At 41.9% G+C, this 11,570-nt stretch overlaps 1 pseudogene; it reads right to left on the bottom strand.

The window, feature by feature from the left end:
* Positions 1–9,559: 9,559 nt before the first annotated feature.
* On the bottom strand, positions 9,560–10,046 carry LOC107967050 (large ribosomal subunit protein eL43-like; annotated as a pseudogene).
* Between the last annotated feature and the right edge of the window lie 1,524 nt (positions 10,047–11,570).

The raw sequence follows: 11,570 nt of genomic DNA, 5'->3' as shown, positions 1-11,570 counted from the left end.
ACTTTAGTAGACCAGAGTATCCATTCACTAAATTTTTCTATTCGGGTTTTGTTATATTCACTATTTTGATTATTCTGATTTTAATATAATGAATTGCTGACCCATATTTTGTACATTTACTTATTAGTGGCAGATAATCTCCCTGATGGAATCTTGAAGATTTACTTTATATACAGGGCAAAGGTAAATTCATACAGAACCCATTTGTCAATTTTATTTTTTGAATTTTAAATTTTAAAGGGACAAATACTTCATTTTAACAAGGTATATGTAAGGCCTCTCCTAATTCTCATGAACTATACCTATTGGTTAGAATGAGAAATCATCCACACTTTCTTACCTAGAGACAACTTTAAAAACACCAAATCTTTTTTTTTTTTTTTTTTTTTTGAGACAGGGTCTATTTGGACACCACAGTATGTATATTTAAAATCACCAAACATCAAGATTTGGTGTTTTGGGGCCAGGTGCAGTGGCTCACACCTGTAATCCCAGCACTCTGGGAGGCCTGTAATCCCAGCACTCTGGGAGGCCGAGGCAGGTGGATCGCTTGAGCCCAGGAGTTTGAGACCAGCCTGGGCAACATGGCAAAACCCCGTCTCTACTAAAAATACAAAAATTGAGGCCCAGCATAGTGGCGCACACCTGTAAATCCCAGCACTTTGGGAGGCCGAGGAGGGTGGATCGCTTGAGGGCAGGAGTTCAAGACCAGCCTGGCCAACATGGCGAAACCTCATCTCTACTAAAAATACAAAAATTAGCGGTGCATGGTGGCATGTTCCTGTAATCCCAGCTACTTGGGAGGCTGAGGCAGGAGAATTGCTTGAACTCAGGAGCCAGAGGTTGCAGTGAGCTAAGATTTCACCACTGCACTCCAGCCTAGGTGACAGAATGAGACTCTTGTCTCAATCAGTCAATAAATAAAAGTACAAAAATTAGCTGGGTGTGGTGGCACATCCCTGTAGTCCTAGCTACTGGGGAAGCTGAGGCTTTCATGAGAATTGCTTGAGCCCCGGAGGCAGAGATTGCACTGAACCGAGATAGCATCACTACACTCCAGCCTGTGCAACAGAGTGAGACCCCCATCTCAAAAAAAAAAAAAAAAAAAATTTGGTGTTTTTAGTTTGTCTCTAGGTAAGAAAGTGTGGATCATTTCTCATTCTAACCAATAGGGATAGAAATTTTAGCCCCTGCAGCAGGTAAGTTTCCTGTATATGGCAGTTACTGAAAGTAATTCATTTCATCAGAGGGTATTAAAAACCCAAAACTAATTTTGTGTTTGTTTTTTATTTGGCAAAGAAATGCAATAAAACCATGAAGTAGGAAGTTATTACTGGTATCTCTTAAATGACATAATTTTGAGCCCAGACTTTAAATGATATCTAACCTTTGTGTTTTACAGTGTTAGGGGTTGAACTGTGTTCCCCTAAGATAGGTTGGAGTCCTAACCCCCAGTACCTCAGACTCAGAATGTGACCTCATTTGGAGATAAGATCTTTACAGAGGTAATCCAATTAAAATGAGGTCATTAGGGTGGGCCCTAATTCAGTATGGCTAGTGTCCATATTTTTTGAAAAGTTGGGAGAGATTTGAACACAGACGCACACCCAGGGAGAACACCATGGATAGATGAAGGCAAAGATTGGGGTGATGCTTCTACAAATCAAGAAATATTGAAGATTACCAACAAACTACCAGAAGCAAGAAGAAAGGCATAGACCAAATTCTCCCTCACACTTAGAAGGAACCAACTCTCCTGACACTTTGATCTTGGACTTAACAGCCTCCAGAACTGTGAAACAATTAACTTTCACTTAAGCCACCCAATTTGTGGTACTTTGTTATGCCAGCCCTAGAAAATTAATATGTGAGAGAATCCACCTTTCAGCGGCATCACTACCAAAACTGGGTACAGAAGCAAAATTAAATGTGGGTTCTCCAGTGTGTGATAAAAACATTCCAGTAGAAGTGGCTTTGGCTAAGAAAGGATGAGATTCCTGGCCCTTGGGGAGGAGGAGAATGCTGGTTTCTTTGTTTTCTGTGGTTGAAATGCTTCCTTGGATACCTGTGCAGCTGTGTAACTGAGCTTGTGCCTCCACGTTGGCCCCCTGGACTCATGAGCACCTAAGCACCTAGCCGTTTCTTCACTTTAGGTTGTCAGTTACTGCATGGATGCGTCTTAACTCCAGGACTCGTCAGGAGTTGGTATCGTCAGAGCATTGTCTCCTTCAGCACTGAGAGTAGTTTATGCAGCAGTCCTTGCTCCAGCTGGGTGAGATGAGGATTTGTCTTTGACATGGGACATTTCAGCCTGTAAAGGTTTGTACAGGTTCCTTATGATCCATGGGCCTGGTACCAAGCATTAATTAAGCCAGAACCAATTGTGTTGCTCCCTTTTTAAAACTCTGCATTGTACTTAGGATAAAATCCAAATACCTTGCCATGACCTCAAAGGTTCTGCATAATCCATGCCCTACTTCCTCTCAGGCCTCATCTCAGTCCACTGCCCTACTTGTTCTGCTCCACAGCCTATTCCCTTGCTGGAAGGCTTCCCTCTGGTTCTTCCACTAACTGGCTGCCCCTCATTCAGGTGTCAGCCAAAGTTGCGTTGCCTGTTAAGTTCACCATCTAAAGGCTGATTCCTCATCCTTTAACATGGCAACACCTTGTCGTTTTTGTTTTTTGGGGTGTTTTTGTTTTTTTGAGAGACAGTTTCGCTCGTTTCCCAGGCTGGAGTGCAATGGCATGATCCCAGCTCACTGCAACCTCCGCCTCCCGGGTTCAAGAGATTTTCCTGCCTCAGCCTCTCAAGTAGCTGAGATTACAGACATGCCACGATGCCCAGCTAATTTTGTATTTTTAGTAGAGATGGGGTTTCACAATGTTGGACAGGCTGGTCTCGAACTCCTGACCTCAGGTGATCCACCCACCTCGGCCTGCCAAAGTGCTGAGATTACAGGCATCAGCCACCGTGCCCAACCAACACCTTGTTTATATTAACATGCTTAATTGTGTCTTTTCCATTAAAATTTAAGTTACATGACAGCAAGAAGGACACGACTGTACCCCCATTACTTAACACAGTGCCTAAAATGGTATGATGTCTTGTTATACCTTGTTGAATTGACTGGCTTTCCATAATTCCACAGGTAGATCAATAACTTATATTGGCACTGTATAAAAACAATGATGTGTGTATCAGGTAGACACAGTATTTATCAACTGATCTTGATGTTAGATGTCCTAGAAAGGATCAAAATACTATAGGGACAATACCTTTGTCAATCTTTTATTACCTCGCTCCATTAACATGCCAAGTACCATTTGTGGAGGACAACAATGAAGGTTACTTTCATCTTTTATGTAAAACTGTTGCAACTAATGTTAATAGTAGATAAAATTTGTACAGTAACACCTAATTTTTAAAAATAGAACAAAGATTTTCTTTGGGTATTGCCACAACCAAAATTAAATGAAAAATTGTGTACTGCTAACCAAGACCTAATTTTTAAAATGTCTATTGTGTAATTTTAAATAAAAAATAACAAGGCTGGACACAGTGGCTCACACCTGTAATCCCACCACTTTGAGAGGCCAAGGCAGGCAGACCGTTTGAGCCCAGAAGTTGAGGACCAGCCTGGGCAACATGGTGAAACCCTGTCTCTACAAAAAATACAAGTTAGCCAGGCATGGTGGTGCACACCTGTAGTCCCAGCTACTGGAGAGGCTGAGGCAGAGAATCAGTTGAGCCTGGGAGTTCGAGGCTGCAGTGAGCCCTGATCGTGCTACTGCCCTCCATCCTGGGTGACAGAATGAGACCCTGTCTCAAAAAATAACAGCAATGACATAGTGTAGTGGAAGAAACACTGGACTTACATTCCAATTATGCCATTAACATATGATCCTTAAGTCTTCATTTTCTTGATTGTATAATAAGGGAGGTTGGTAGTTTCCAATCTGGTTTCATTTCTTTATTCCTTAGAAAAGTCCTCTCTTCAGCCAAAGCCTAATATATAGAACTACGCTGGTTCAAGAAGGCTGTCCCCTTCAACCCCCCTTCCCATGCTGCAGACAGGAGTTCCTCTGAGCACAGTTTGAAAACCTTTGTCCTAGAGCTGGGGTCCCCAGCTCCATGCCGCAGATCTGCTAGGATCTGGTAAATCTGTTAGGAACCAGGCTGCACACCAGGAGGTGAGTGTCGGAAGAGCAAGCATTATCGCCTGAGCTCCGCCTCCTGTCAGATCAGCAATGATGGCGTTAGATTCTCACAGGAGCGTGAACCTTCTTGTGAACTGCACATGCATGCAAGGGACCTAGGTTGCCCACTTGTTGTGAGAATCTAATGCCTGATGATCTGAGGTGGAACAGTTTCATCCTGAAACCATCCCTATCTCCCTGTGAACCACAGCCTTCCCCCGGAACCCCAGTGGAAAATATTATCTTCCACAAAACCATTCCCTGGTGCCAAAAAGGTCAGGGACCAGTTTAAAGTCCATTCCTGTTCTAAAAGTGCAATAACATTAACACGCAATTGGTTTGATGTGAACTATTTTGTATCATTTAATGACATATAAGCTAGTTTATGCACAAAGGGGGTATTTTCTAAAATATCAGAAATATTGATAATCATGCATGGCTGCCTTTCATAAAGCATCTACTAAGCACTGCATCTAATCCTTATAACCCCCCAATAAGATGGGTGTTATTCTGTTTCACAGAATCAGGAACACCAAATAGTTTATTCATAATTACACACTTATACTGACTCATGGACCAGATTCTAATCCCAAGTTTATTTTCAAAACCCATAATTTTCCCCCAATACCACACTGCACTTTTAGCAAGATTTTGTTTCTCATTCATTTTATTTTATTTTTTTAGGTTTCTTGTTGGATTTGTTGTGGTTTTTTTTTTAATCTAGAGCCCTGTAAGAACAACAACAAAAAAAGCAGAGTATGAATCTAACTCGTATATTATGTCAATATTCAATTGGATATTTTTAAGTTGGCATCTCTTCCCCAGTATATAGGTATTATTTCATTAAATAGCATTAGCACATTGAAAATACCACCTATTATTTTCTACCTATTGTTACTTTGTATCACAAAATTATAAATAATACATATGTTGTAGCAATTAAAAATTTTTAAGAGATGAATTCTACGGAAAATGGCAGCAATTTAAGTGAATTATTTCCATAGGGGGAAAAAATTTTAAAAAATAGGTTGGGTGCAGTGGCTCACGCCTGTAATCCCAACAGTTTCAGAGGCCGAGGTGGGAGGATTGCTTGAGGCCAGGATTTGGAGACCAGCCCGGGCAACATAGACCCCATTTCTACATAAGTTTTTCATTAAAAAATAATGAAATAGCATTCTATTAACTGTTAATGATGGTGGAAGGAACTAACTGAAGAAATGACAATGGGAAAAGTTGGAAGAAGAAAGTGATCAGCTATGGTTTTATACATTTCAATAAAATGAGCATGATTTTGAGTCTTGTTTTACTGGGTACATACCATAAAATTAATTCATTCATTCATTCACTCAACAGTATTTATTGAGCATCTATTATGTACTGGACAGTGTAGTTAAGATATAGCAGTCTACAAGATAAAATCCTGATAAGGAACACATATTCTAGTGGGAGAAGCAGAAGAACAAGAGAACAAATAACGTAATTTTAGGTAGTGACAAGTATTATAAAGTCCAGCAGGCTACGAGGGCTAGAGAGCAATAAAAAAAATTAGACTCACGGACATTCAATCACTTGTCAAGGTGCCAGCTAAATCCCACAGTCCCTTCTCCTCACACTGGAGTATGTCTGGAGTGGACTCAGGGACATGGGCTCAACATGTCTAAGCAGCTTATTGTGGCTTTTGTCAAAACCTCCATACAGCACCAACTGCACTTCCCATTATGCTTGTCATCACTAAGCACTCACATTACCTTTTTTTTTTTTTTTTTTTTTTTTTTGAGACAGAGTTTTGAGCTCATATTTCTGGCCCTCTGTCGCCCAGGCTGGGGTGCAATGGCGCAATCTCAGCTCAGTGCAACCTCCGCCTCCCAGGTTCAAGTGATTCTCCCTCCCTCAGCCTCCCAAGTAGTTGGGATTACAGGCACCACCATGCCTGACTAATTTTTGTATTTTTAGTAGACACGGGGTTTCACTATGTTGGCCAGGCTAGACTTGAACTCCTGACCTCAGGTGATCCGCCTGCCTTGGCCTCCCAAAGTGCTGGGATTACAGGCGTGAGCCACTGCACCTAACCAGCACTCATTATCTTGAAAGCACCTGCTGTGTGCTGGTGAGCCCTTTCCACCAGTTATCCTTAACACATCCGTTGGCTGCCCAGCCCAGTTAGAATAGAAACCCAAGCCCCTATGACCCACCAAGCCCTGCATAATCCAGCTTCTGCTTCCCTCCCCAGCCTTCACTCATACACTTTTTCCCTCTCTGTCTCCAAGTGTCTCCAACAGGACAGGCCTTCACACTTGCGGTTCTCTCTACCTGGAACCTCCTTTGCCCTCTATTGCTATGTATTTGTCAATTTTGGCTACTCCCTCTTCAAGATTATAAACTTGTTGAGGGCAGACAGGCCCCTGTTTAGTTTTCTGTTATGTATTTAGAGCGGAGAACAGCAACTACCACATAGTAAACAATATTTGTTCACAGAAGAAACAATTTGAAAGAAGACTGTGGTGTTATTTTTGATAGGACAGGAAAGGACATCTGAGATGACATTTAAAGAGACCTGAATGGCGTGAACTGAAGAAGCCACTCTCGGACTATCTGGGAAATCGGGGTTTTTGACAGGGACCAATAAAGAGTATCTCCCTTCCCCACTTGGGTTCTAGGTACAGTAGGAAATAAATGAGTGGCAGATGAGGGCCAGAATATGAGCTTTATTATTTATTAATTTATACTGACCACAAATGTTTGTCGGATGTCCACTATTTGCCAGCCACGGTTAGGGGCTGGGAATTCTGTGGAGAACAAAACAAAGCTCTTGCTCTCACAGAGCTGACACTCTGCTCAAGGCTGGGCAGGGGCATGTACCTGAGGCCTGAGAAGAAAATGGGCATTCTGAAAACTGGCCAGAGAAAACTTCTCAGAGAAGCCTGTGGCTGGGGGGCTCAGTCTGGCCAATTTTCAGGCATGGAGTGGGCATGGTCGGGACTGAACTCTGATGGTGCCCATCCCGCAGGGGCAGAGGTTGCCCCCTCTCTAGGAGTGGCTAGGATAAGGGCCTGTTGCCTCTCAGATTACCAGTCAGATGCCACTCCACTCCCATGGAGTGAATTTTACCAAGGGTGGAAGCAGGTAGGAGTGATCACTCACATGATAAAAGCTAGAAAGGATGGTATCCCTGCATCCAGGCAAACACATGAACCTATCAATAATTATAAAATAGAATGGCTGCAAACAAAATTAAACCTTTGTTGCAAATATTGGCAGTATTGGAATTTATAATATGATATTTTTCTTTTAAAGCTAAGGAGGGAAGGACTTAATCACACACACACACACACACACACACACACACACACACACTTCCCCCCCATTGCCTTCTGTAAATACATATAACTCCTCACAAATTTATTATGCTATATGCATAACCCTTTTCTCCTACCTTTTCACATTTGACCACAAGGTGACGCCAAAGTGCTATTGTTTCTATTTTAGAATTTTCTAGCAGTTCTTGCTAACTGAAGCTCAGACCAAAGATTTAAAATGTACTCCATCTTTTCTTTTTAATTCAAAATTTAAATTGAAATGTATTTTATAAAATTCAAAGCTTTGTAAATGTGGAGAAACAACTCCCAAATAAACCCTAAATAAAACAAACATGTAAAATACCAAACTACATGATAGTCATCTACCACTTAGTATAAAGGTTTGGGAAGGTGGTGGGGTGGTGTATTTAATACTGCTTTTTCGGTCCTTCTACTAAATATAAACAACTTTAGATGACTGGAAATTATCTTTGGCTTTGCTTCTCTTATGTGTCTTCACCCCTCACGGGATGTTTGAGAAAAGTAATTTCATAGGGGATGTGGCAGCTTCTTTTAAATAAACTGGAGACCATCGGAATCATTGCGATTAACTTGTTGTGTGTGACAATAAACTTGTCAAAAATGTTCTTTTCCATGAAAATTTAAAATAAAAATTAAACCGAGTACAGAGTAGAAAGAGCAGTTGACCTAGATATTAGCTCCAGTTCTGTCTATAACTAGGTACGTTGTGGCCTTAGGTAATTTGGTTATCCTCTGTGGGTCTGATTTCACACTATTAAATGAGAGGATTTAGCACATATCCCCAAAGTTTCTTCTATTTCTGAGGATTTTTTTTTTTTTTTTTTTTTTTTGGAAATAGTGTCTTTTTTTGTCGTCCAGGCTGGAGTGCAATGGTGTCATCATGGCTCACTGTAACCTCAACCTCCCGGGCTCACATGACCTCCCACCTCAGCCTCCTGAGTAGCTGGGACTATAGGTGCAGGCCACCACACCCTGCTAATTATCATTTTATATATATATATGCATATGTATACATATATAGAGAGAGACATTTAATGGGAAATTATAATTGTTTCATATTGTTTCCTGAAAATGCTGATACAGTGTAGGTCAAAGAAAACACCAAAAGTATAATAGAAGAGGCAGTATACGTATATTATTTAGTATATCCTATACCTTTAGAAACTTTTTTGGAGACAAGAGTCTCCGTCACCCAGGCTGGAGTGCAGTGGCTTGATCTCAGCTCACTGTAACCTCTGCCTCCTGGGTTCAAGTGATTCTGGTGCCTGAGCTTCCCAAATAGCTGAGATTACAGGCATGCACCACCACACCCAGCTATTTTTTGTATTTTTAGTAGTGACAGGGTTTCGCTGTGTTGGCCAGGCTGGTCTCAAACTCCTGGCCTCAAGTAATCCACCTGCCTCGGCTGCCCAAAGTGCTGGGATTACAGGCCTGAGTCACCGTGCCCAGCCTAAAAACTTTTTTTTTTAAATATTAACTGTAATTTTAAAACTAAACTGCCAGGTGCAGTGGCTCACACCTGTAATCCCTGCACTTTGGGAGGCCGAGGCAGGTAGATCACGAGGTCAGGAGTTCAAGAGCAGCCTGGCCAACATGGTGAAACCCTGTCGCTACTAAAAATACAAAAATTAGCCGGGCATGGTGGCGGGCACCTGTAATCCCAGCTACTCGGGAGGCTGAGGCAGAGAATTGCCTGAACCCAGGAGGTGGAGGTTGTGGTGAGCAGAGATCGCCCCACTGCACTCTAGACTGGGCAACAGAGCAAGACTCCGTCTCAAAAAACAAACTAACAAACAAACAAACACTAAAGTTTGCAGTTTGCTCCAATGTATCTCAAAATCAAACTGGTAGGAACAGACTTATAAAAAGCTAATAGATATATCTAACTTGGAAGACTTGTATCCTTATGCCATATTTTATCATTTGACTACTAAAGAAAGAAACTGAATTAAAATAATCCATCTCAGCATGCTTCTCCAAAACGATAGTATTAACACAATGCAAACATCAGAAGGTCCAATAAAGTTAACAAGCCAAGGCAATTTTGTTACATACATTAATCCATGTATTATAGGCCAATGATGTCTCAAAGAGTAGAAGAGCGTCTACTCGTCTTTGAATTCCTTCAGTCTTCTGATGGCGACTTTACCGTGACAGCAGAAGTGGTATTGTAGGTCCAGGCACTGCCAGCCACTGTCTTCATGCAGAAACCACAGTGCCAGATCCCTGTAGCTCATCTCTTCATCTTGGTTTTGCCACAGAAAGAGCAAATGTACTTGGTGTGCTGGGTGATTTCAATTCTTCTTCACCATTTTCCGGAGGGAGGCCCCATAGCGGGTCCCATATTTACTGATGATTCTGACTTTCTTGGTGCATTTGGCCATGTCACCACAAACTAAGTCTGAGCCCAGAGAGCTATGTGTTTTTTTGTTTGTTTGTTTGTTTGTTTGTTTTTTTAAGTAGAGATGAGGTCTCGCTGTTGCCCAAGCTGGTCTTGAACTCCTGAGCTCAAGCAATCCTCCCGCCTCAGCTTCTCAAAGTGCTGGGATTACAGGCGTAAGCCACCACACCCAGCCTTATTTCTAATTTTTAAAGCATCAAGAAGAAACAGTTTATCACAACGTAATATAACTTTCTAACAGCCAGAAGTGCCCAAAGATGGACTACTCCCCATGGAGGTATGAATATGCCAACTCTAAGGTATCCAAGAATAGCAGGGATGCTGTTCAGCCTTCTTAAGACTTAGGAAGGTAATTAAACTAGCGTTAATGTCTTTTCTAACCCTGTGTTTCTACATTCTGAAAGTTGAATTGTAAACTGCTTGTAGGAGAGCTCCATGTCGTACCTTATATCCTGGGGCTGCAGTGAAAGGCACCTGTCAGACCTCTCACTGTGGGGACACTAATTGACTAACAGTCCTAAGGTAAAATCCTTCACCCTGTTTGTGCCAAGGCCACACTTCCTATGGGCTGGTCCCAGCCAATGACTGAGCATGGCTGAGATACTAAGGCAGTCCTGTTCCTGGGAGACGTGAGACTCTGGCAGATAATTTTTGTGGCTTTGGTGAAATTTTATAGAACTGCACTGAAATCTAAGACTCTTTTCCTTCCTTCACCTCCTCACCTGGGGCCGGACTCACATCTCAATCTGATGGTTTCTCAGACACCCTTAGCTCCCTCCCCATTTTCCCTTCACAATCACTTCCCCTAATAAATCTCTTGCATGAGTAATCCCATATTGATGTCTGCTTCTCAGAGGACCCACATTTGCCTTATCTTGTAGCAAAAAGTCATACGTCTTGGTTAGTGGTGGAGGCCTACATCAGAATCAGGAACTTTTTAAACACTGGGAATTCAGGGACCCACAGAGACCTTCTATAATAGAATCAATGGAGATGGAATCTTGGAACTTCTGTATTACAAACCTTCCCAGGGTGATTTACATGCAGACAGCCCTGCATCAGTCAAAACTCTTCAGTACCTAGCGGAGTACATTTTGAAAAGTAGGTATGTGGTAAATAGTCCTTGAAAAACAAAATCCAGCTGGGTGCAGTGGCTCATGCCTGTAATTCCAGCACTTTGGGAGGCCGAGGCAGGGTGGATCACCTGAGGTCAGGAGTTCGAGACCAGTCTGGCCAACATGGTGAAACCCCATCTCTACCAAAAATACAAAATTAGCCAGGCATGGTAGTGCAGGCCTGTAATCCCAGCTACTTGGGAGGCTGAGACAGGAGAATTGCTTGAACCCAGGAGGTGGAGGTTGCAGTGAGCCAAGATCATGTCACTGCACTCCAGCCTGGGCAACAGAGTGAAACTCTATCTCAAAAAAAAAAAAAAAAAATTCAAAAAATGTTGAAAAGCTTGACAAGTTTGTGTTATTTTAGAATAAAAGGGGCAAATTGGTAGAATTACTATAATGTTTTTCCCTATTATCGCGACATCCTTCATTTTCTCTTTCATATCAAACATTTTCTAAATTTTCTCTTACGTTCTACAGATCACGAAGTATGTTTTAACATTAGCCTGAGGCAGAGGG

The sequence above is a fragment of the Pan troglodytes genome, chromosome 9 (assembly GCF_028858775.2).
Source record: "Pan troglodytes isolate AG18354 chromosome 9, NHGRI_mPanTro3-v2.0_pri, whole genome shotgun sequence".
Classification (NCBI taxonomy): Eukaryota; Metazoa; Chordata; class Mammalia; order Primates; family Hominidae; genus Pan; species Pan troglodytes.
Note: the sequence above shows the minus strand (reverse complement) of the source record. Positions and strands in the feature narration are given on the sequence as shown.